This window comes from Equus asinus, chromosome 2 (genome assembly GCF_041296235.1).
Source record: "Equus asinus isolate D_3611 breed Donkey chromosome 2, EquAss-T2T_v2, whole genome shotgun sequence".
NCBI lineage: Eukaryota > Metazoa > Chordata > Mammalia > Perissodactyla > Equidae > Equus > Equus asinus.
In genome coordinates, this window is record NC_091791.1 from 75,427,836 (window position 1) to 75,451,445 (window position 23,610).

General features: G+C 68.1%; 6 non-coding genes across 6 annotated transcripts; all 6 read left to right on the top strand.

The window, feature by feature from the left end:
* Window positions 1–453: 453 nt before the first annotated feature.
* LOC139044624 (5S ribosomal RNA) lies at window positions 454–572 on the top strand. Its single transcript, XR_011501691.1, has one exon. It is a non-coding gene; the product is annotated as a 5S ribosomal RNA (ribosomal RNA).
* Window positions 573–4,497: 3,925 nt separating this feature from the next.
* Window positions 4,498–4,616, top strand: LOC139044635 (5S ribosomal RNA). Its single transcript, XR_011501702.1, has one exon. It is a non-coding gene; the product is annotated as a 5S ribosomal RNA (ribosomal RNA).
* Window positions 4,617–8,545: 3,929 nt separating this feature from the next.
* Window positions 8,546–8,664, top strand: LOC139044641 (5S ribosomal RNA). Its single transcript, XR_011501709.1, has one exon. It is a non-coding gene; the product is annotated as a 5S ribosomal RNA (ribosomal RNA).
* Window positions 8,665–12,593: 3,929 nt separating this feature from the next.
* On the top strand, window positions 12,594–12,712 carry LOC139044642 (5S ribosomal RNA). Its single transcript, XR_011501710.1, has one exon. It is a non-coding gene; the product is annotated as a 5S ribosomal RNA (ribosomal RNA).
* Window positions 12,713–16,640: 3,928 nt separating this feature from the next.
* Window positions 16,641–16,759, top strand: LOC139044643 (5S ribosomal RNA). Its single transcript, XR_011501711.1, has one exon. It is a non-coding gene; the product is annotated as a 5S ribosomal RNA (ribosomal RNA).
* A 3,923-nt stretch (window positions 16,760–20,682) lies between these two features.
* Window positions 20,683–20,801, top strand: LOC139044644 (5S ribosomal RNA). Its single transcript, XR_011501712.1, has one exon. It is a non-coding gene; the product is annotated as a 5S ribosomal RNA (ribosomal RNA).
* Window positions 20,802–23,610: the final 2,809 nt, after the last annotated feature.

Consider the following 23,610-nt stretch of genomic DNA (forward strand, 5'->3'; position numbering starts at 1 on the left):
CGCCCGACGCCCCGGGCCACCTGGCCCCGAGCAGAGCAGCCGGATGTCCTGCGACCCGTCGCCGGGATGCGGGCGGACAGGAGGCCTGGAGCGTCCGGGGCCGGCTTGGGAGAGCGCCTAGACTTGCGCCCCGCCCGCCCACAGTCCCCGGGGTGCCCGAGGCCTCCCGCGCCCTGGGCGGGCGGCAGGGCAGGGCAGGGCAGGGCAGGGCAGGGCAGGGCAGGGTTTGGCTGGCCGCGGCGGCGGCGGCGGCGGCGGTGGCGGGAGGCAGTGGCAGGCAGGCGGCAGGCGGCGGAGCGCGGGGCGCAGGGGACGCGGGCGTCCGGTGCGCGTCACAGGGGCTCGGGCGCGCGCGTCACAGGGGCCAGGCGACGGCGCGTCACAGGGACCAGGCGACAGCGCGCGCGCGCGCGCGCGCGAGGCTTCTTAGGGGCGCCGGCGGCAGCCACCAGCGTCTACGGCCATACCACCCTGAACGCGCCCGATCTCGTCTGATCTCGGAAGCTAAGCAGGGTCGGGCCTGGTTAGTACTTGGATGGGAGACCGCCTGGGAATACCGGGTGCTGTAGGCTTTTGCCTCCCGCCGCCTCCCTCTCCTTTTGCCCCCCCCCCCCCCCGCCCCCAGCGCCGCTCCCTCCATGCTCCTCCCGCCCCTCCTCCCTCCTCACCGGTCGCCCCATCGCCCCGCCACGCCCCCACCGCTGTCCAGCCGCGCGAGTGCCCCGCGGCCGCGGCCGCCGCCCAGCCCTTCCACCTCGCGGCCCCACGGGAACCCAGGGCCAACCGGGGCCGGCCCCGCGTGGCCGTGCCCCCGACGCCGCCCTCGTCCGGCGGGCTCCCTCTGTCCTCGGCGGCCTCTTCCCACCCGCCAGGCTCCTGAGAGACCCTAGCGGTCCACTCGGCCGGCGCGGCCCCCAAGCAGTTGGTCGAGTCGTGGTGTGCGATGGAACGGATCCCGCTCCGGGCTGCGGAGGCCCGGACAGCTTCGGCAAGCTGCCGGCAGCCCATCCGTCTTCCAGAGCCCATCTAGGAAAGACCCCGGGTCAGGCTTCTCCAAACAGCACCTACAGAAGGACGGGGCCCACTGGGCTCGACAGGAGCCTTCCGGGCCTGGCCATCCATCCCAAGCGGGACGGCTTCTGGATTTTCTGATGCCTGCGCCGTGTGTCAGCTTCTCCAAGTCGGCACCTGGCTGTCCTTGATACCGTCGTTCGCGAGAAACCCTCGTTTCCGCACCGGAGTTGGTACGGGTCCTTTTGTGTTGTCTTGCCTTAAAGACGTCCCCTTCCCCAAGTGTCTAAGTTTCAAGCGCCTCCCCCCGCTCCCCGGCTGGGATCCAACTCCGTCTCCGTCTTCGCTTTTGTCTTTTGGGGGGTGGGGGCGGGGGGTCCTGCCTTCGTTTGAAAGGTCGGTGTCTGGCTCCTCGTGGATCCCTCGCATCCGTTTTGATTCTGAACAGACTGGATGGAAGGATTAGGAATCTGGCTGCGCTCGCCCAGGGTTTTGGTGTCCCCTCACTCAGGTGCCTCACTCTGTCCTGCCCCCCTCCTGGCCTCTGTCTGCCAGAGGGAGTGGACGAGTCCCCCGAGAGGACATTTCCGTCCTCAGCGGCCAGCCCTTCCTGGCTCCTTGGCTTCAGCTTTCATTTCGTGCGGCTCGGGCAGCTTTGAAAGTCTGCTCTTCCCCTGCCTGTGTCCGCGCAGACTATCGCGGAAAGGGGATCCGGGAAAGCGGGAGGGGAGTTTGCTCCAGGGGAGGAGAGCCGGGATGACAGGGAGGAGGAGAGGGGAGACTTGCCTCAGATCGCACGGACTTTTACATTTTCAAGGGGGGAATTCATCAAGGTAAGCCGTCTCTTCCCCACCGCGGACAGAAAGCAATAGTTGCTCGCTGTGGAGAAGCTGGGACATGCGGGCACAGCAGGAAGAGAGGACCTCAACCTCCATCCTCTCACCGTTCAGCAATCATCCTGGGAGCGAATATCCTCGTGTTTCCCTTTTCCCGTGGGCCCCACTTTCCCTGCCAGAGCAGACCCAGGGCACCTGTGGCCTGCTTCCTGCTTGCCCGGGATGGCGGGGTGGCGGGGCGGCGGCGGGGCGGGGCGGGCCGCGCGTCGCTCCCTGCAGGGTAGCGCCCTGGGTGGTTCTGGTTCCGACGGCTCCCCCAATCTGACCTCCGGTGAGCGTGTTCTGCTGGGAGAACTGGGGCTGTGTCTCCGTAAGTTTCCCAGAGTGCGGGCCCGGAGGCTTGGTCTCAAACGAAGGCTCGGCAGCAAGGGCCGCCGTTCCTGCGAGGGACTCGCCCTCCCTGAGCGGCAGTTGCCTCATCTGGTTGGAAAGGGGGTCCCGTTAGTGCCTCGTCGGTGGCGTTGTTGCGAGCACGGAAGCGGGAGCACGGAGCACACCGCTCAGCACGGAGCGCGGCACTGGTTGGTGCGCGCTCATCGTCTGCCGTCCTTCCCTGTGAGCATAGTGCTTTCCGCCGACATTCGCCCGGCACCTGCGGGCCGCGTGCCTGCTTGGGGCCGGACCCAGCAGCCGAGGACGCAGGTGCCAAAATCTCTGCCTTTGGGGGAGTTCGCCGCCTCGTGCCTGGGACGGGAGGACCGACGGCAGGCCAACACGTCCCGACGAGAGGCGGCGTCCCCGACGACGGGACGCGGTGCCGTCGGAAATGGAGAGCCTGGCACAGCCCAGGTCCTGGTCAGACATGCGTTGATGGCGTCGTCGCTCTCTTTCCCCCAGCCCGCCCCCCCCACCCCCCCACCCCCGCCCCTTTCCTCTCCCTCGCGTCCCGAGGTCCCCTTTCCAACGGGATCCAAGAACGCCCACAGGGCCCAAACTCTTGAGCTGGGCAGTGCAGACATCGTGCGCACTGGATCCCGGGTGGACGACGGGAGAGGGCTGCGGCCCAGAACCCTGAAGCCCAGAGGTCTCGGGACGGGGATACCGGTGACGTCGGGAGGCACCAACGGGTGTTCGGACGTGCGTTTCCCTCCCCGTAATCACACCGTTGCGCTCATCCGTCCATCCTCGGCGCGCTAGCCATCTTGGTAAAACTAAGGAGACTCAACGGGTGACCTAACCTGTGGGAGACCCTGGGTAATGTCCCTACCTGCACTCGAGCAGACTGTGGACGCTGTGGTCGTCGGGGAGGGGGTTCTGTACGTCTGGTAGATTGCGTTGGTTTCTCGGGCGAAGTTCTCCGTGTCCTGACTTTTCTGGCTGGTCGTTCTGTCAACTCAGGAAGTCCGGGGGCGCCCCGCAGAAAGAGGAAAAGAGCCAGAACGAAGAGGCGAAGAGAGAAGGAAAGAAACACACAAACAGACACAGACACGCAGGCGCACACAAAAACGCACACACACAGAGCGAGAGCGAGAGCGAGAGCGAGAGCGAGAGCGAGAGCGAGCCCGAGCCCGGCTGCCAGTCCGTGGCTCCTGGGCGTCCGGGTCGCGGGACAGGGATCCCAGGAGCGCTGCACTCCTGAGACCCTGTCTGCACGTCCCAGGGCCCCAGGGGTGATCGCCAGCCCCAGGGCCCCCGCCTCCTTGCCCGGGCCCAGCTCAAGCACCACCGCCCTCCTGTGGGGAAGCTGCCTCTTGGGCAGGGCCTCTCTGCGTCAGCGTGAGCGTCTGTGTGTCTGTCCCGGTGGGTGTCTGTCTGGGTCCGTGTCTCGGATCCTCTCAATCTCTCTGTCTCTGTCTCTGTCTCTGTGTCTCTCAGGTCGGTCAGTCAGGAGCTGTCCAGGGTGGCCGCGGGGCCTGGGGTTGAGGGCGCGGTCCGGGTCCCGTGGGCGGGGCGCGGGGCGGGGCGGGGAAGGGTGGCCCGCCCTGGTCTCCCCGCGCCCCGCCGCCCGCCCCGGAGGGGTTTCCGGTGATGCCCTCTGGTCGCGCCGGTGGCTCCAGCTGGATTTGGGCAAGTTGGGGCCGGGCCGGAGCGGCGGCCGCCGGGGGTTGTTGGGCCCGGGTTCGTTGGGAGGCGCCTCGGGCCGGAGGGGCCTCGCGGGCCCGGGGCCCCGACGCGCCGACGCGCCGACGCGCCGACGCGCCCGACGCCCCGGGCCACCTGGCCCCGAGCAGAGCAGCCGGATGTCCTGCGACCCGTCGCCGGGATGCGGGCGGACAGGAGGCCTGGAGCGTCCGGGGCCGGCTTGGGAGAGCGCCTAGACTTGCGCCCCGCCCGCCCACAGTCCCCGGGGTGCCCGAGGCCTCCCGCGCCCTGGGCGGGCGGCAGGGCAGGGCAGGGCAGGGCAGGGCAGGGCAGGGCAGGGTTTGGCTGGCCGCGGCGGCGGCGGCGGCGGCGGTGGCGGGAGGCAGTGGCAGGCAGGCGGCAGGCGGCGGAGCGCGGGGCGCAGGGGACGCGGGCGTCCGGTGCGCGTCACAGGGGCTCGGGCGCGCGCGTCACAGGGGCCAGGCGACGGCGCGTCACAGGGACCAGGCGACAGCGCGCGCGCGCGCGCGCGCGAGGCTTCTTAGGGGCGCCGGCGGCAGCCACCAGCGTCTACGGCCATACCACCCTGAACGCGCCCGATCTCGTCTGATCTCGGAAGCTAAGCAGGGTCGGGCCTGGTTAGTACTTGGATGGGAGACCGCCTGGGAATACCGGGTGCTGTAGGCTTTTGCCTCCCGCCGCCTCCCTCTCCTTTTGCCCCCCCCCCCCCCCCCCCGCCCCCAGCGCCGCTCCCTCCATGCTCCTCCCGCCCCTCCTCCCTCCTCACCGGTCGCCCCATCGCCCCGCCACGCCCCCACCGCTGTCCAGCCGCGCGAGTGCCCCGCGGCCGCGGCCGCCGCCCAGCCCTTCCACCTCGCGGCCCCACGGGAACCCAGGGCCAACCGGGGCCGGCCCCGCGTGGCCGTGCCCCCGACGCCGCCCTCGTCCGGCGGGCTCCCTCTGTCCTCGGCGGCCTCTTCCCACCCGCCAGGCTCCTGAGAGACCCTAGCGGTCCACTCGGCCGGCGCGGCCCCCAAGCAGTTGGTCGAGTCGTGGTGTGCGATGGAACGGATCCCGCTCCGGGCTGCGGAGGCCCGGACAGCTTCGGCAAGCTGCCGGCAGCCCATCCGTCTTCCAGAGCCCATCTAGGAAAGACCCCGGGTCAGGCTTCTCCAAACAGCACCTACAGAAGGACGGGGCCCACTGGGCTCGACAGGAGCCTTCCGGGCCTGGCCATCCATCCCAAGCGGGACGGCTTCTGGATTTTCTGATGCCTGCGCCGTGTGTCAGCTTCTCCAAGTCGGCACCTGGCTGTCCTTGATACCGTCGTTCGCGAGAAACCCTCGTTTCCGCACCGGAGTTGGTACGGGTCCTTTTGTGTTGTCTTGCCTTAAAGACGTCCCCTTCCCCAAGTGTCTAAGTTTCAAGCGCCTCCCCCCGCTCCCCGGCTGGGATCCAACTCCGTCTCCGTCTTCGCTTTTGTCTTTTGGGGGGTGGGGGCGGGGGGTCCTGCCTTCGTTTGAAAGGTCGGTGTCTGGCTCCTCGTGGATCCCTCGCATCCGTTTTGATTCTGAACAGACTGGATGGAAGGATTAGGAATCTGGCTGCGCTCGCCCAGGGTTTTGGTGTCCCCTCACTCAGGTGCCTCACTCTGTCCTGCCCCCCTCCTGGCCTCTGTCTGCCAGAGGGAGTGGACGAGTCCCCCGAGAGGACATTTCCGTCCTCAGCGGCCAGCCCTTCCTGGCTCCTTGGCTTCAGCTTTCATTTCGTGCGGCTCGGGCAGCTTTGAAAGTCTGCTCTTCCCCTGCCTGTGTCCGCGCAGACTATCGCGGAAAGGGGATCCGGGAAAGCGGGAGGGGAGTTTGCTCCAGGGGAGGAGAGCCGGGATGACAGGGAGGAGGAGAGGGGAGACTTGCCTCAGATCGCACGGACTTTTACATTTTCAAGGGGGGAATTCATCAAGGTAAGCCGTCTCTTCCCCACCGCGGACAGAAAGCAATAGTTGCTCGCTGTGGAGAAGCTGGGACATGCGGGCACAGCAGGAAGAGAGGACCTCAACCTCCATCCTCTCACCGTTCAGCAATCATCCTGGGAGCGAATATCCTCGTGTTTCCCTTTTCCCGTGGGCCCCACTTTCCCTGCCAGAGCAGACCCAGGGCACCTGTGGCCTGCTTCCTGCTTGCCCGGGATGGCGGGGTGGCGGGGCGGCGGCGGGGCGGGGCGGGCCGCGCGTCGCTCCCTGCAGGGTAGCGCCCTGGGTGGTTCTGGTTCCGACGGCTCCCCCAATCTGACCTCCGGTGAGCGTGTTCTGCTGGGAGAACTGGGGCTGTGTCTCCGTAAGTTTCCCAGAGTGCGGGCCCGGAGGCTTGGTCTCAAACGAAGGCTCGGCAGCAAGGGCCGCCGTTCCTGCGAGGGACTCGCCCTCCCTGAGCGGCAGTTGCCTCATCTGGTTGGAAAGGGGGTCCCGTTAGTGCCTCGTCGGTGGCGTTGTTGCGAGCACGGAAGCGGGAGCACGGAGCACACCGCTCAGCACGGAGCGCGGCACTGGTTGGTGCGCGCTCATCGTCTGCCGTCCTTCCCTGTGAGCATAGTGCTTTCCGCCGACATTCGCCCGGCACCTGCGGGCCGCGTGCCTGCTTGGGGCCGGACCCAGCAGCCGAGGACGCAGGTGCCAAAATCTCTGCCTTTGGGGGAGTTCGCCGCCTCGTGCCTGGGACGGGAGGACCGACGGCAGGCCAACACGTCCCGACGAGAGGCGGCGTCCCCGACGACGGGACGCGGTGCCGTCGGAAATGGAGAGCCTGGCACAGCCCAGGTCCTGGTCAGACATGCGTTGATGGCGTCGTCGCTCTCTTTCCCCCAGCCCGCCCCCCCCACCCCCCCACCCCCGCCCCTTTCCTCTCCCTCGCGTCCCGAGGTCCCCTTTCCAACGGGATCCAAGAACGCCCACAGGGCCCAAACTCTTGAGCTGGGCAGTGCAGACATCGTGCGCACTGGATCCCGGGTGGACGACGGGAGAGGGCTGCGGCCCAGAACCCTGAAGCCCAGAGGTCTCGGGACGGGGATACCAGTGACGTCGGGAGGCACCAACGGGTGTTCGGACGTGCGTTTCCCTCCCCGTAATCACACCGTTGCGCTCATCCGTCCATCCTCGGCGCGCTAGCCATCTTGGTAAAACTAAGGAGACTCAACGGGTGACCTAACCTGTGGGAGACCCTGGGTAATGTCCCTACCTGCACTCGAGCAGACTGTGGACGCTGTGGTCGTCGGGGAGGGGGTTCTGTACGTCTGGTAGATTGCGTTGGTTTCTCGGGCGAAGTTCTCCGTGTCCTGACTTTTCTGGCTGGTCGTTCTGTCAACTCAGGAAGTCCGGGGGCGCCCCGCAGAAAGAGGAAAAGAGCCAGAACGAAGAGGCGAAGAGAGAAGGAAAGAAACACACAAACAGACACAGACACGCAGGCGCACACAAAAACGCACACACACAGAGCGAGAGCGAGAGCGAGAGCGAGAGCGAGAGCGAGAGCGAGCCCGAGCCCGGCTGCCAGTCCGTGGCTCCTGGGCGTCCGGGTCGCGGGACAGGGATCCCAGGAGCGCTGCACTCCTGAGACCCTGTCTGCACGTCCCAGGGCCCCAGGGGTGATCGCCAGCCCCAGGGCCCCCGCCTCCTTGCCCGGGCCCAGCTCAAGCACCACCGCCCTCCTGTGGGGAAGCTGCCTCTTGGGCAGGGCCTCTCTGCGTCAGCGTGAGCGTCTGTGTGTCTGTCCCGGTGGGTGTCTGTCTGGGTCCGTGTCTCGGATCCTCTCAATCTCTCTGTCTCTGTCTCTGTCTCTGTGTCTCTCAGGTCGGTCAGTCAGGAGCTGTCCAGGGTGGCCGCGGGGCCTGGGGTTGAGGGCGCGGTCCGGGTCCCGTGGGCGGGGCGCGGGGCGGGGCGGGGAAGGGTGGCCCGCCCTGGTCTCCCCGCGCCCCGCCGCCCGCCCCGGAGGGGTTTCCGGTGATGCCCTCTGGTCGCGCCGGTGGCTCCAGCTGGATTTGGGCAAGTTGGGGCCGGGCCGGAGCGGCGGCCGCCGGGGGTTGTTGGGCCCGGGTTCGTTGGGAGGCGCCTCGGGCCGGAGGGGCCTCGCGGGCCCGGGGCCCCGACGCGCCGACGCGCCGACGCGCCGACGCGCCCGACGCCCCGGGCCACCTGGCCCCGAGCAGAGCAGCCGGATGTCCTGCGACCCGTCGCCGGGATGCGGGCGGACAGGAGGCCTGGAGCGTCCGGGGCCGGCTTGGGAGAGCGCCTAGACTTGCGCCCCGCCCGCCCACAGTCCCCGGGGTGCCCGAGGCCTCCCGCGCCCTGGGCGGGCGGCAGGGCAGGGCAGGGCAGGGCAGGGCAGGGCAGGGCAGGGTTTGGCTGGCCGCGGCGGCGGCGGCGGCGGCGGTGGCGGGAGGCAGTGGCAGGCAGGCGGCAGGCGGCGGAGCGCGGGGCGCAGGGGACGCGGGCGTCCGGTGCGCGTCACAGGGGCTCGGGCGCGCGCGTCACAGGGGCCAGGCGACGGCGCGTCACAGGGACCAGGCGACAGCGCGCGCGCGCGCGCGCGCGAGGCTTCTTAGGGGCGCCGGCGGCAGCCACCAGCGTCTACGGCCATACCACCCTGAACGCGCCCGATCTCGTCTGATCTCGGAAGCTAAGCAGGGTCGGGCCTGGTTAGTACTTGGATGGGAGACCGCCTGGGAATACCGGGTGCTGTAGGCTTTTGCCTCCCGCCGCCTCCCTCTCCTTTTGCCCCCCCCCCCCCCCCCCCGCCCCCAGCGCCGCTCCCTCCATGCTCCTCCCGCCCCTCCTCCCTCCTCACCGGTCGCCCCATCGCCCCGCCACGCCCCCACCGCTGTCCAGCCGCGCGAGTGCCCCGCGGCCGCGGCCGCCGCCCAGCCCTTCCACCTCGCGGCCCCACGGGAACCCAGGGCCAACCGGGGCCGGCCCCGCGTGGCCGTGCCCCCGACGCCGCCCTCGTCCGGCGGGCTCCCTCTGTCCTCGGCGGCCTCTTCCCACCCGCCAGGCTCCTGAGAGACCCTAGCGGTCCACTCGGCCGGCGCGGCCCCCAAGCAGTTGGTCGAGTCGTGGTGTGCGATGGAACGGATCCCGCTCCGGGCTGCGGAGGCCCGGACAGCTTCGGCAAGCTGCCGGCAGCCCATCCGTCTTCCAGAGCCCATCTAGGAAAGACCCCGGGTCAGGCTTCTCCAAACAGCACCTACAGAAGGACGGGGCCCACTGGGCTCGACAGGAGCCTTCCGGGCCTGGCCATCCATCCCAAGCGGGACGGCTTCTGGATTTTCTGATGCCTGCGCCGTGTGTCAGCTTCTCCAAGTCGGCACCTGGCTGTCCTTGATACCGTCGTTCGCGAGAAACCCTCGTTTCCGCACCGGAGTTGGTACGGGTCCTTTTGTGTTGTCTTGCCTTAAAGACGTCCCCTTCCCCAAGTGTCTAAGTTTCAAGCGCCTCCCCCCGCTCCCCGGCTGGGATCCAACTCCGTCTCCGTCTTCGCTTTTGTCTTTTGGGGGGTGGGGGCGGGGGGTCCTGCCTTCGTTTGAAAGGTCGGTGTCTGGCTCCTCGTGGATCCCTCGCATCCGTTTTGATTCTGAACAGACTGGATGGAAGGATTAGGAATCTGGCTGCGCTCGCCCAGGGTTTTGGTGTCCCCTCACTCAGGTGCCTCACTCTGTCCTGCCCCCCTCCTGGCCTCTGTCTGCCAGAGGGAGTGGACGAGTCCCCCGAGAGGACATTTCCGTCCTCAGCGGCCAGCCCTTCCTGGCTCCTTGGCTTCAGCTTTCATTTCGTGCGGCTCGGGCAGCTTTGAAAGTCTGCTCTTCCCCTGCCTGTGTCCGCGCAGACTATCGCGGAAAGGGGATCCGGGAAAGCGGGAGGGGAGTTTGCTCCAGGGGAGGAGAGCCGGGATGACAGGGAGGAGGAGAGGGGAGACTTGCCTCAGATCGCACGGACTTTTACATTTTCAAGGGGGGAATTCATCAAGGTAAGCCGTCTCTTCCCCACCGCGGACAGAAAGCAATAGTTGCTCGCTGTGGAGAAGCTGGGACATGCGGGCACAGCAGGAAGAGAGGACCTCAACCTCCATCCTCTCACCGTTCAGCAATCATCCTGGGAGCGAATATCCTCGTGTTTCCCTTTTCCCGTGGGCCCCACTTTCCCTGCCAGAGCAGACCCAGGGCACCTGTGGCCTGCTTCCTGCTTGCCCGGGATGGCGGGGTGGCGGGGCGGCGGCGGGGCGGGGCGGGCCGCGCGTCGCTCCCTGCAGGGTAGCGCCCTGGGTGGTTCTGGTTCCGACGGCTCCCCCAATCTGACCTCCGGTGAGCGTGTTCTGCTGGGAGAACTGGGGCTGTGTCTCCGTAAGTTTCCCAGAGTGCGGGCCCGGAGGCTTGGTCTCAAACGAAGGCTCGGCAGCAAGGGCCGCCGTTCCTGCGAGGGACTCGCCCTCCCTGAGCGGCAGTTGCCTCATCTGGTTGGAAAGGGGGTCCCGTTAGTGCCTCGTCGGTGGCGTTGTTGCGAGCACGGAAGCGGGAGCACGGAGCACACCGCTCAGCACGGAGCGCGGCACTGGTTGGTGCGCGCTCATCGTCTGCCGTCCTTCCCTGTGAGCATAGTGCTTTCCGCCGACATTCGCCCGGCACCTGCGGGCCGCGTGCCTGCTTGGGGCCGGACCCAGCAGCCGAGGACGCAGGTGCCAAAATCTCTGCCTTTGGGGGAGTTCGCCGCCTCGTGCCTGGGACGGGAGGACCGACGGCAGGCCAACACGTCCCGACGAGAGGCGGCGTCCCCGACGACGGGACGCGGTGCCGTCGGAAATGGAGAGCCTGGCACAGCCCAGGTCCTGGTCAGACATGCGTTGATGGCGTCGTCGCTCTCTTTCCCCCAGCCCGCCCCCCCCACCCCCCCACCCCCGCCCCTTTCCTCTCCCTCGCGTCCCGAGGTCCCCTTTCCAACGGGATCCAAGAACGCCCACAGGGCCCAAACTCTTGAGCTGGGCAGTGCAGACATCGTGCGCACTGGATCCCGGGTGGACGACGGGAGAGGGCTGCGGCCCAGAACCCTGAAGCCCAGAGGTCTCGGGACGGGGATACCGGTGACGTCGGGAGGCACCAACGGGTGTTCGGACGTGCGTTTCCCTCCCCGTAATCACACCGTTGCGCTCATCCGTCCATCCTCGGCGCGCTAGCCATCTTGGTAAAACTAAGGAGACTCAACGGGTGACCTAACCTGTGGGAGACCCTGGGTAATGTCCCTACCTGCACTCGAGCAGACTGTGGACGCTGTGGTCGTCGGGGAGGGGGTTCTGTACGTCTGGTAGATTGCGTTGGTTTCTCGGGCGAAGTTCTCCGTGTCCTGACTTTTCTGGCTGGTCGTTCTGTCAACTCAGGAAGTCCGGGGGCGCCCCGCAGAAAGAGGAAAAGAGCCAGAACGAAGAGGCGAAGAGAGAAGGAAAGAAACACACAAACAGACACAGACACGCAGGCGCACACAAAAACGCACACACACAGAGCGAGAGCGAGAGCGAGAGCGAGAGCGAGAGCGAGAGCGAGCCCGAGCCCGGCTGCCAGTCCGTGGCTCCTGGGCGTCCGGGTCGCGGGACAGGGATCCCAGGAGCGCTGCACTCCTGAGACCCTGTCTGCACGTCCCAGGGCCCCAGGGGTGATCGCCAGCCCCAGGGCCCCCGCCTCCTTGCCCGGGCCCAGCTCAAGCACCACCGCCCTCCTGTGGGGAAGCTGCCTCTTGGGCAGGGCCTCTCTGCGTCAGCGTGAGCGTCTGTGTGTCTGTCCCGGTGGGTGTCTGTCTGGGTCCGTGTCTCGGATCCTCTCAATCTCTCTGTCTCTGTCTCTGTCTCTGTGTCTCTCAGGTCGGTCAGTCAGGAGCTGTCCAGGGTGGCCGCGGGGCCTGGGGTTGAGGGCGCGGTCCGGGTCCCGTGGGCGGGGCGCGGGGCGGGGCGGGGAAGGGTGGCCCGCCCTGGTCTCCCCGCGCCCCGCCGCCCGCCCCGGAGGGGTTTCCGGTGATGCCCTCTGGTCGCGCCGGTGGCTCCAGCTGGATTTGGGCAAGTTGGGGCCGGGCCGGAGCGGCGGCCGCCGGGGGTTGTTGGGCCCGGGTTCGTTGGGAGGCGCCTCGGGCCGGAGGGGCCTCGCGGGCCCGGGGCCCCGACGCGCCGACGCGCCGACGCGCCGACGCGCCCGACGCCCCGGGCCACCTGGCCCCGAGCAGAGCAGCCGGATGTCCTGCGACCCGTCGCCGGGATGCGGGCGGACAGGAGGCCTGGAGCGTCCGGGGCCGGCTTGGGAGAGCGCCTAGACTTGCGCCCCGCCCGCCCACAGTCCCCGGGGTGCCCGAGGCCTCCCGCGCCCTGGGCGGGCGGCAGGGCAGGGCAGGGCAGGGCAGGGCAGGGCAGGGCAGGGTTTGGCTGGCCGCGGCGGCGGCGGCGGCGGCGGTGGCGGGAGGCAGTGGCAGGCAGGCGGCAGGCGGCGGAGCGCGGGGCGCAGGGGACGCGGGCGTCCGGTGCGCGTCACAGGGGCTCGGGCGCGCGCGTCACAGGGGCCAGGCGACGGCGCGTCACAGGGACCAGGCGACAGCGCGCGCGCGCGCGCGCGCGAGGCTTCTTAGGGGCGCCGGCGGCAGCCACCAGCGTCTACGGCCATACCACCCTGAACGCGCCCGATCTCGTCTGATCTCGGAAGCTAAGCAGGGTCGGGCCTGGTTAGTACTTGGATGGGAGACCGCCTGGGAATACCGGGTGCTGTAGGCTTTTGCCTCCCGCCGCCTCCCTCTCCTTTTGCCCCCCCCCCCCCCCCCCGCCCCCAGCGCCGCTCCCTCCATGCTCCTCCCGCCCCTCCTCCCTCCTCACCGGTCGCCCCATCGCCCCGCCACGCCCCCACCGCTGTCCAGCCGCGCGAGTGCCCCGCGGCCGCGGCCGCCGCCCAGCCCTTCCACCTCGCGGCCCCACGGGAACCCAGGGCCAACCGGGGCCGGCCCCGCGTGGCCGTGCCCCCGACGCCGCCCTCGTCCGGCGGGCTCCCTCTGTCCTCGGCGGCCTCTTCCCACCCGCCAGGCTCCTGAGAGACCCTAGCGGTCCACTCGGCCGGCGCGGCCCCCAAGCAGTTGGTCGAGTCGTGGTGTGCGATGGAACGGATCCCGCTCCGGGCTGCGGAGGCCCGGACAGCTTCGGCAAGCTGCCGGCAGCCCATCCGTCTTCCAGAGCCCATCTAGGAAAGACCCCGGGTCAGGCTTCTCCAAACAGCACCTACAGAAGGACGGGGCCCACTGGGCTCGACAGGAGCCTTCCGGGCCTGGCCATCCATCCCAAGCGGGACGGCTTCTGGATTTTCTGATGCCTGCGCCGTGTGTCAGCTTCTCCAAGTCGGCACCTGGCTGTCCTTGATACCGTCGTTCGCGAGAAACCCTCGTTTCCGCACCGGAGTTGGTACGGGTCCTTTTGTGTTGTCTTGCCTTAAAGACGTCCCCTTCCCCAAGTGTCTAAGTTTCAAGCGCCTCCCCCCGCTCCCCGGCTGGGATCCAACTCCGTCTCCGTCTTCGCTTTTGTCTTTTGGGGGGTGGGGGCGGGGGGTCCTGCCTTCGTTTGAAAGGTCGGTGTCTGGCTCCTCGTGGATCCCTCGCATCCGTTTTGATTCTGAACAGACTGGATGGAAGGATTAGGAATCTGGCTGCGCTCGCCCAGGGTTTTGGTGTCCCCTCACTCAGGTGCCTCACTCTGTCCTGCCCCCCTCCTGGCCTCTGTCTGCCAGAGGGAGTGGACGAGTCCCCCGAGAGGACATTTCCGTCCTCAGCGGCCAGCCCTTCCTGGCTCCTTGGCTTCAGCTTTCATTTCGTGCGGCTCGGGCAGCTTTGAAAGTCTGCTCTTCCCCTGCCTGTGTCCGCGCAGACTATCGCGGAAAGGGGATCCGGGAAAGCGGGAGGGGAGTTTGCTCCAGGGGAGGAGAGCCGGGATGACAGGGAGGAGGAGAGGGGAGACTTGCCTCAGATCGCACGGACTTTTACATTTTCAAGGGGGGAATTCATCAAGGTAAGCCGTCTCTTCCCCACCGCGGACAGAAAGCAATAGTTGCTCGCTGTGGAGAAGCTGGGACATGCGGGCACAGCAGGAAGAGAGGACCTCAACCTCCATCCTCTCACCGTTCAGCAATCATCCTGGGAGCGAATATCCTCGTGTTTCCCTTTTCCCGTGGGCCCCACTTTCCCTGCCAGAGCAGACCCAGGGCACCTGTGGCCTGCTTCCTGCTTGCCCGGGATGGCGGGGTGGCGGGGCGGCGGCGGGGCGGGGCGGGCCGCGCGTCGCTCCCTGCAGGGTAGCGCCCTGGGTGGTTCTGGTTCCGACGGCTCCCCCAATCTGACCTCCGGTGAGCGTGTTCTGCTGGGAGAACTGGGGCTGTGTCTCCGTAAGTTTCCCAGAGTGCGGGCCCGGAGGCTTGGTCTCAAACGAAGGCTCGGCAGCAAGGGCCGCCGTTCCTGCGAGGGACTCGCCCTCCCTGAGCGGCAGTTGCCTCATCTGGTTGGAAAGGGGGTCCCGTTAGTGCCTCGTCGGTGGCGTTGTTGCGAGCACGGAAGCGGGAGCACGGAGCACACCGCTCAGCACGGAGCGCGGCACTGGTTGGTGCGCGCTCATCGTCTGCCGTCCTTCCCTGTGAGCATAGTGCTTTCCGCCGACATTCGCCCGGCACCTGCGGGCCGCGTGCCTGCTTGGGGCCGGACCCAGCAGCCGAGGACGCAGGTGCCAAAATCTCTGCCTTTGGGGGAGTTCGCCGCCTCGTGCCTGGGACGGGAGGACCGACGGCAGGCCAACACGTCCCGACGAGAGGCGGCGTCCCCGACGACGGGACGCGGTGCCGTCGGAAATGGAGAGCCTGGCACAGCCCAGGTCCTGGTCAGACATGCGTTGATGGCGTCGTCGCTCTCTTTCCCCCAGCCCGCCCCCCCCACCCCCCCACCCCCGCCCCTTTCCTCTCCCTCGCGTCCCGAGGTCCCCTTTCCAACGGGATCCAAGAACGCCCACAGGGCCCAAACTCTTGAGCTGGGCAGTGCAGACATCGTGCGCACTGGATCCCGGGTGGACGACGGGAGAGGGCTGCGGCCCAGAACCCTGAAGCCCAGAGGTCTCGGGACGGGGATACCGGTGACGTCGGGAGGCACCAACGGGTGTTCGGACGTGCGTTTCCCTCCCCGTAATCACACCGTTGCGCTCATCCGTCCATCCTCGGCGCGCTAGCCATCTTGGTAAAACTAAGGAGACTCAACGGGTGACCTAACCTGTGGGAGACCCTGGGTAATGTCCCTACCTGCACTCGAGCAGACTGTGGACGCTGTGGTCGTCGGGGAGGGGGTTCTGTACGTCTGGTAGATTGCGTTGGTTTCTCGGGCGAAGTTCTCCGTGTCCTGACTTTTCTGGCTGGTCGTTCTGTCAACTCAGGAAGTCCGGGGGCGCCCCGCAGAAAGAGGAAAAGAGCCAGAACGAAGAGGCGAAGAGAGAAGGAAAGAAACACACAAACAGACACAGACACGCAGGCGCACACAAAAACGCACACACACAGAGCGAGAGCGAGAGCGAGAGCGAGAGCGAGAGCGAGAGCGAGCCCGAGCCCGGCTGCCAGTCCGTGGCTCCTGGGCGTCCGGGTCGCGGGACAGGGATCCCAGGAGCGCTGCACTCCTGAGACCCTGTCTGCACGTCCCAGGGCCCCAGGGGTGATCGCCAGCCCCAGGGCCCCCGCCTCCTTGCCCGGGCCCAGCTCAAGCACCACCGCCCTCCTGTGGGGAAGCTGCCTCTTGGGCAGGGCCTCTCTGCGTCAGCGTGAGCGTCTGTGTGTCTGTCCCGGTGGGTGTCTGTCTGGGTCCGTGTCTCGGATCCTCTCAATCTCTCTGTCTCTGTCTCTGTCTCTGTGTCTCTCAGGTCGGTCAGTCAGGAGCTGTCCAGGGTGGCCGCGGGGCCTGGGGTTGAGGGCGCGGTCCGGGTCCCGTGGGCGGGGCGCGGGGCGGGGCGGGGAAGGGTGGCCCGCCCTGGTCTCCCCGCGCCCCGCCGCCCGCCCCGGAGGGGTTTCCGGTGATGCCCTCTGGTCGCGCCGGTGGCTCCAGCTGGATTTGGGCAAGTTGGGGCCGGGCCGGAGCGGCGGCCGCCGGGGGTTGTTGGGCCCGGGTTCGTTGGGAGGCGCCTCGGGCCGGAGGGGCCTCGCGGGCCCGGGGCCCCGACGCGCCGACGCGCCGACGCGCCGACGCGCCCGACGCCCCGGGCCACCTGGCCCCGAGCAGAGCAGCCGGATGTCCTGCGACCCGTCGCCGGGATGCGGGCGGACAGGAGGCCTGGAGCGTCCGGGGCCGGCTTGGGAGAGCGCCTAGACTTGCGCCCCGCCCGCCCACAGTCCCCGGGGTGCCCGAGGCCTCCCGCGCCCTGGGCGGGCGGCAGGGCAGGGCAGGGCAGGGCAGGGCAGGGCAGGGCAGGGTTTGGCTGGCCGCGGCGGCGGCGGCGGCGGCGGTGGCGGGAGGCAGTGGCAGGCAGGCGGCAGGCGGCGGAGCGCGGGGCGCAGGGGACGCGGGCGTCCGGTGCGCGTCACAGGGGCTCGGGCGCGCGCGTCACAGGGGCCAGGCGACGGCGCGTCACAGGGACCAGGCGACAGCGCGCGCGCGCGCGCGCGCGAGGCTTCTTAGGGGCGCCGGCGGCAGCCACCAGCGTCTACGGCCATACCACCCTGAACGCGCCCGATCTCGTCTGATCTCGGAAGCTAAGCAGGGTCGGGCCTGGTTAGTACTTGGATGGGAGACCGCCTGGGAATACCGGGTGCTGTAGGCTTTTGCCTCCCGCCGCCTCCCTCTCCTTTTGCCCCCCCCCCCCCGCCCCCAGCGCCGCTCCCTCCATGCTCCCCCCGCCCCTCCTCCCTCCTCACCGGTCGCCCCATCGCCCCGCCACGCCCCCACCGCTGTCCAGCCGCGCGAGTGCCCCGCGGCCGCGGCCGCCGCCCAGCCCTTCCACCTCGCGGCCCCACGGGAACCCAGGGCCAACCGGGGCCGGCCCCGCGTGGCCGTGCCCCCGACGCCGCCCTCGTCCGGCGGGCTCCCTCTGTCCTCGGCGGCCTCTTCCCACCCGCCAGGCTCCTGAGAGACCCTAGCGGTCCACTCGGCCGGCGCGGCCCCCAAGCAGTTGGTCGAGTCGTGGTGTGCGATGGAACGGATCCCGCTCCGGGCTGCGGAGGCCCGGACAGCTTCGGCAAGCTGCCGGCAGCCCATCCGTCTTCCAGAGCCCATCTAGGAAAGACCCCGGGTCAGGCTTCTCCAAACAGCACCTACAGAAGGACGGGGCCCACTGGGCTCGACAGGAGCCTTCCGGGCCTGGCCATCCATCCCAAGCGGGACGGCTTCTGGATTTTCTGATGCCTGCGCCGTGTGTCAGCTTCTCCAAGTCGGCACCTGGCTGTCCTTGATACCGTCGTTCGCGAGAAACCCTCGTTTCCGCACCGGAGTTGGTACGGGTCCTTTTGTGTTGTCTTGCCTTAAAGACGTCCCCTTCCCCAAGTGTCTAAGTTTCAAGCGCCTCCCCCCGCTCCCCGGCTGGGATCCAACTCCGTCTCCGTCTTCGCTTTTGTCTTTTGGGGGGTGGGGGCGGGGGGTCCTGCCTTCGTTTGAAAGGTCGGTGTCTGGCTCCTCGTGGATCCCTCGCATCCGTTTTGATTCTGAACAGACTGGATGGAAGGATTAGGAATCTGGCTGCGCTCGCCCAGGGTTTTGGTGTCCCCTCACTCAGGTGCCTCACTCTGTCCTGCCCCCCTCCTGGCCTCTGTCTGCCAGAGGGAGTGGACGAGTCCCCCGAGAGGACATTTCCGTCCTCAGCGGCCAGCCCTTCCTGGCTCCTTGGCTTCAGCTTTCATTTCGTGCGGCTCGGGCAGCTTTGAAAGTCTGCTCTTCCCCTGCCTGTGTCCGCGCAGACTATCGCGGAAAGGGGATCCGGGAAAGCGGGAGGGGAGTTTGCTCCAGGGGAGGAGAGCCGGGATGACAGGGAGGAGGAGAGGGGAGACTTGCCTCAGATCGCACGGACTTTTACATTTTCAAGGGGGGAATTCATCAAGGTAAGCCGTCTCTTCCCCACCGCGGACAGAAAGCAATAGTTGCTCGCTGTGGAGAAGCTGGGACATGCGGGCACAGCAGGAAGAGAGGACCTCAACCTCCATCCTCTCACCGTTCAGCAATCATCCTGGGAGCGAATATCCTCGTGTTTCCCTTTTCCCGTGGGCCCCACTTTCCCTGCCAGAGCAGACCCAGGGCACCTGTGGCCTGCTTCCTGCTTGCCCGGGATGGCGGGGTGGCGGGGCGGCGGCGGGGCGGGGCGGGCCGCGCGTCGCTCCCTGCAGGGTAGCGCCCTGGGTGGTTCTGGTTCCGACGGCTCCCCCAATCTGACCTCCGGTGAGCGTGTTCTGCTGGGAGAACTGGGGCTGTGTCTCCGTAAGTTTCCCAGAGTGCGGGCCCGGAGGCTTGGTCTCAAACGAAGGCTCGGCAGCAAGGGCCGCCGTTCCTGCGAGGGACTCGCCCTCCCTGAGCGGCAGTTGCCTCATCTGGTTGGAAAGGGGGTCCCGTTAGTGCCTCGTCGGTGGCGTTGTTGCGAGCACGGAAGCGGGAGCACGGAGCACACCGCTCAGCACGGAGCGCGGCACTGGTTGGTGCGCGCTCATCGTCTGCCGTCCTTCCCTGTGAGCATAGTGCTTTCCGCCGACATTCGCCCGGCACCTGCGGGCCGCGTGCCTGCTTGGGGCCGGACCCAGCAGCCGAGGACGCAGGTGCCAAAATCTCTGCCTTTGGGGGAGTTCGCCGCCTCGTGCCTGGGACGGGAGGACCGACGGCAGGCCAACACGTCCCGACGAGAGGCGGCGTCCCCGACGACGGGACGCGGTGCCGTCGGAAATGGAGAGCCTGGCACAGCCCAGGTCCTGGTCAGACATGCGTTGATGGCGTCGTCGCTCTCTTTCCCCCAGCCCGCCCCCCCCACCCCCCCACCCCCGCCCCTTTCCTCTCCCTCGCGTCCCGAGGTCCCCTTTCCAACGGGATCCAAGAACGCCCACAGGGCCCAAACTCTTGAGCTGGGCAGTGCAGACATCGTGCGCACTGGATCCCGGGTGGACGACGGGAGAGGGCTGCGGCCCAGAACCCTGAAGCCCAGAGGTCTCGGGACGGGGATACCGGTGACGTCGGGAGGCACCAACGGGTGTTCGGACGTGCGTTTCCCTCCCCGTAATCACACCGTTGCGCTCATCCGTCCATCCTCGGCGCGCTAGCCATCTTGGTAAAACTAAGGAGACTCAACGGGTGACCTAACCTGTGGGAGACCCTGGGTAATGTCCCTACCTGCACTCGAGCAGACTGTGGACGCTGTGGTCGTCGGGGAGGGGGTTCTGTACGTCTGGTAGATTGCGTTGGTTTCTCGGGCGAAGTTCTCCGTGTCCTGACTTTTCTGGCTGGTCGTTCTGTCAACTCAGGAAGTCCGGGGGCGCCCCGCAGAAAGAGGAAAAGAGCCAGAACGAAGAGGCGAAGAGAGAAGGAAAGAAACACACAAACAGACACAGACACGCAGGCGCACACAAAAACGCACACACACAGAGCGAGAGCGAGAGCGAGAGCGAGAGCGAGAGCGAGAGCGAGCCCGAGCCCGGCTGCCAGTCCGTGGCTCCTGGGCGTCCGGGTCGCGGGACAGGGATCCCAGGAGCGCTGCACTCCTGAGACCCTGTCTGCACGTCCCAGGGCCCCAGGGGTGATCGCCAGCCCCAGGGCCCCCGCCTCCTTGCCCGGGCCCAGCTCAAGCACCACCGCCCTCCTGTGGGGAAGCTGCCTCTTGGGCAGGGCCTCTCTGCGTCAGCGTGAGCGTCTGTGTGTCTGTCCCGGTGGGTGTCTGTCTGGGTCCGTGTCTCGGATCCTCTCAATCTCTCTGTCTCTGTCTCTGTCTCTGTGTCTCTCAGGTCGGTCAGTCAGGAGCTGTCCAGGGTGGCCGCGGGGCCTGGGGTTGAGGGCGCGGTCCGGGTCCCGTGGGCGGGGCGCGGGGCGGGGCGGGGAAGGGTGGCCCGCCCTGGTCTCCCCGCGCCCCGCCGCCCGCCCCGGAGGGGTTTCCGGTGATGCCCTCTGGTCGCGCCGGTGGCTCCAGCTGGATTTGGGCAAGTTGGGGCCGGGCCGGAGCGGCGGCCGCCGGGGGTTGTTGGGCCCGGGTTCGTTGGGAGGCGCCTCGGGCCGGAGGGGCCTCGCGGGCCCGGGGCCCCGACGCGCCGACGCGCCGACGCGCCGACGCGCCCGACGCCCCGGGCCACCTGGCCCCGAGCAGAGCAGCCGGATGTCCTGCGACCCGTCGCCGGGATGCGGGCGGACAGGAGGCCTGGAGCGTCCGGGGCCGGCTTGGGAGAGCGCCTAGACTTGCGCCCCGCCCGCCCACAGTCCCCGGGGTGCCCGAGGCCTCCCGCGCCCTGGGCGGGCGGCAGGGCAGGGCAGGGCAGGGCAGGGCAGGGCAGGGCAGGGTTTGGCTGGCCGCGGCGGCGGCGGCGGCGGCGGTGGCGGGAGGCAGTGGCAGGCAGGCGGCAGGCGGCGGAGCGCGGGGCGCAGGGGACGCGGGCGTCCGGTGCGCGTCACAGGGGCTCGGGCGCGCGCGTCACAGGGGCCAGGCGACGGCGCGTCACAGGGACCAGGCGACAGCGCGCGCGCGCGCGCGCGCGAGGCTTCTTAGGGGCGCCGGCGGCAGCCACCAGCGTCTACGGCCATACCACCCTGAACGCGCCCGATCTCGTCTGATCTCGGAAGCTAAGCAGGGTCGGGCCTGGTTAGTACTTGGATGGGAGACCGCCTGGGAATACCGGGTGCTGTAGGCTTTTGCCTCCCGCCGCCTCCCTCTCCTTTTGCCCCCCCCCCCCCCGCCCCCAGCGCCGCTCCCTCCATGCTCCCCCCGCCCCTCCTCCCTCCTCACCGGTCGCCCCATCGCCCCGCCACGCCCCCACCGCTGTCCAGCCGCGCGAGTGCCCCGCGGCCGCGGCCGCCGCCCAGCCCTTCCACCTCGCGGCCCCACGGGAACCCAGGGCCAACCGGGGCCGGCCCCGCGTGGCCGTGCCCCCGACGCCGCCCTCGTCCGGCGGGCTCCCTCTGTCCTCGGCGGCCTCTTCCCACCCGCCAGGCTCCTGAGAGACCCTAGCGGTCCACTCGGCCGGCGCGGCCCCCAAGCAGTTGGTCGAGTCGTGGTGTGCGATGGAACGGATCCCGCTCCGGGCTGCGGAGGCCCGGACAGCTTCGGCAAGCTGCCGGCAGCCCATCCGTCTTCCAGAGCCCATCTAGGAAAGACCCCGGGTCAGGCTTCTCCAAACAGCACCTACAGAAGGACGGGGCCCACTGGGCTCGACAGGAGCCTTCCGGGCCTGGCCATCCATCCCAAGCGGGACGGCTTCTGGATTTTCTGATGCCTGCGCCGTGTGTCAGCTTCTCCAAGTCGGCACCTGGCTGTCCTTGATACCGTCGTTCGCGAGAAACCCTCGTTTCCGCACCGGAGTTGGTACGGGTCCTTTTGTGTTGTCTTGCCTTAAAGACGTCCCCTTCCCCAAGTGTCTAAGTTTCAAGCGCCTCCCCCCGCTCCCCGGCTGGGATCCAACTCCGTCTCCGTCTTCGCTTTTGTCTTTTGGGGGGTGGGGGCGGGGGGTCCTGCCTTCGTTTGAAAGGTCGGTGTCTGGCTCCTCGTGGATCCCTCGCATCCGTTTTGATTCTGAACAGACTGGATGGAAGGATTAGGAATCTGGCTGCGCTCGCCCAGGGTTTTGGTGTCCCCTCACTCAGGTGCCTCACTCTGTCCTGCCCCCCTCCTGGCCTCTGTCTGCCAGAGGGAGTGGACGAGTCCCCCGAGAGGACATTTCCGTCCTCAGCGGCCAGCCCTTCCTGGCTCCTTGGCTTCAGCTTTCATTTCGTGCGGCTCGGGCAGCTTTGAAAGTCTGCTCTTCCCCTGCCTGTGTCCGCGCAGACTATCGCGGAAAGGGGATCCGGGAAAGCGGGAGGGGAGTTTGCTCCAGGGGAGGAGAGCCGGGATGACAGGGAGGAGGAGAGGGGAGACTTGCCTCAGATCGCACGGACTTTTACATTTTCAAGGGGGGAATTCATCAAGGTAAGCCGTCTCTTCCCCACCGCGGACAGAAAGCAATAGTTGCTCGCTGTGGAGAAGCTGGGACATGCGGGCACAGCAGGAAGAGAGGACCTCAACCTCCATCCTCTCACCGTTCAGCAATCATCCTGGGAGCGAATATCCTCGTGTTTCCCTTTTCCCGTGGGCCCCACTTTCCCTGCCAGAGCAGACCCAGGGCACCTGTGGCCTGCTTCCTGCTTGCCCGGGATGGCGGGGTGGCGGGGCGGCGGCGGGGCGGGGCGGGCCGCGCGTCGCTCCCTGCAGGGTAGCGCCCTGGGTGGTTCTGGTTCCGACGGCTCCCCCAATCTGACCTCCGGTGAGCGTGTTCTGCTGGGAGAACTGGGGCTGTGTCTCCGTAAGTTTCCCAGAGTGCGGGCCCGGAGGCTTGGTCTCAAACGAAGGCTCGGCAGCAAGGGCCGCCGTTCCTGCGAGGGACTCGCCCTCCCTGAGCGGCAGTTGCCTCATCTGGTTGGAAAGGGGGTCCCGTTAGTGCCTCGTCGGTGGCGTTGTTGCGAGCACGGAAGCGGGAGCACGGAGCACACCGCTCAGCACGGAGCGCGGCACTGGTTGGTGCGCGCTCATCGTCTGCCGTCCTTCCCTGTGAGCATAGTGCTTTCCGCCGACATTCGCCCGGCACCTGCGGGCCGCGTGCCTGCTTGGGGCCGGACCCAGCAGCCGAGGACGCAGGTGCCAAAATCTCTGCCTTTGGGGGAGTTCGCCGCCTCGTGCCTGGGACGGGAGGACCGACGGCAGGCCAACACGTCCCGACGAGAGGCGGCGTCCCCGACGACGGGACGCGGTGCCGTCGGAAATGGAGAGCCTGGCACAGCCCAGGTCCTGGTCAGACATGCGTTGATGGCGTCGTCGCTCTCTTTCCCCCAGCCCGCCCCCCCCACCCCCCCACCCCCGCCCCTTTCCTCTCCCTCGCGTCCCGAGGTCCCCTTTCCAACGGGATCCAAGAACGCCCACAGGGCCCAAACTCTTGAGCTGGGCAGTGCAGACATCGTGCGCACTGGATCCCGGGTGGACGACGGGAGAGGGCTGCGGCCCAGAACCCTGAAGCCCAGAGGTCTCGGGACGGGGATACCGGTGACGTCGGGAGGCACCAACGGGTGTTCGGACGTGCGTTTCCCTCCCCGTAATCACACCGTTGCGCTCATCCGTCCATCCTCGGCGCGCTAGCCATCTTGGTAAAACTAAGGAGACTCAACGGGTGACCTAACCTGTGGGAGACCCTGGGTAATGTCCCTACCTGCACTCGAGCAGACTGTGGACGCTGTGGTCGTCGGGGAGGGGGTTCTGTACGTCTGGTAGATTGCGTTGGTTTCTCGGGCGAAGTTCTCCGTGTCCTGACTTTTCTGGCTGGTCGTTCTGTCAACTCAGGAAGTCCGGGGGCGCCCCGCAGAAAGAGGAAAAGAGCCAGAACGAAGAGGCGAAGAGAGAAGGAAAGAAACACACAAACAGACACAGACACGCAGGCGCACACAAAAACGCACACACACAGAGCGAGAGCGAGAGCG